This window comes from Penaeus monodon, chromosome 34 (genome assembly GCF_015228065.2).
Source record: "Penaeus monodon isolate SGIC_2016 chromosome 34, NSTDA_Pmon_1, whole genome shotgun sequence".
In the NCBI taxonomy this organism is placed as follows: domain Eukaryota; kingdom Metazoa; phylum Arthropoda; class Malacostraca; order Decapoda; family Penaeidae; genus Penaeus; species Penaeus monodon.
The window spans coordinates 12,607,059-12,607,364 of record NC_051419.1 but is presented as its reverse complement, the minus strand read 5'-3'; the positions used below and the strand labels follow the sequence as shown (position 1 = coordinate 12,607,364).

The window sequence follows — 306 nt, the reverse complement described above, 5'->3', positions numbered from 1 at the left end:
AGTGCTTTGCAAATGGGCTTTGCAATCCCCTTGCCAACCGTATGTGACTCGCCAGTTAGGAGTCACTGACTGAGGGTTTGCTGGATGAACTATACCATGTAGTACCAGAATTATTACTCTACATCAATATTTCATTCTCAAGAAAGTAGAGGAGGGAAAACATGACTGTTATTTAATTAGATTGTGGATGGCCTACTAGGGACATAGGGATAATATTGTGGGTGTGGCTGAAGGAAACTTTTATTTCATATGATTTTTCCTATGTATCTCCTTGCATGTAATAATTTGGAAGTTTCACCAAGAATT

The 306-nt window shown here is 38.6% G+C and overlaps 1 protein-coding gene across 1 annotated transcript in view; it reads left to right on the top strand.

Moving 5' to 3' along the window:
- Positions 1 to 306, top strand: part of LOC119594819 (enhancer of polycomb homolog 1-like) — a gene marked incomplete in the record, with an annotated part of 44,199 nt that overhangs the window by 40,308 nt on the left and 3,585 nt on the right.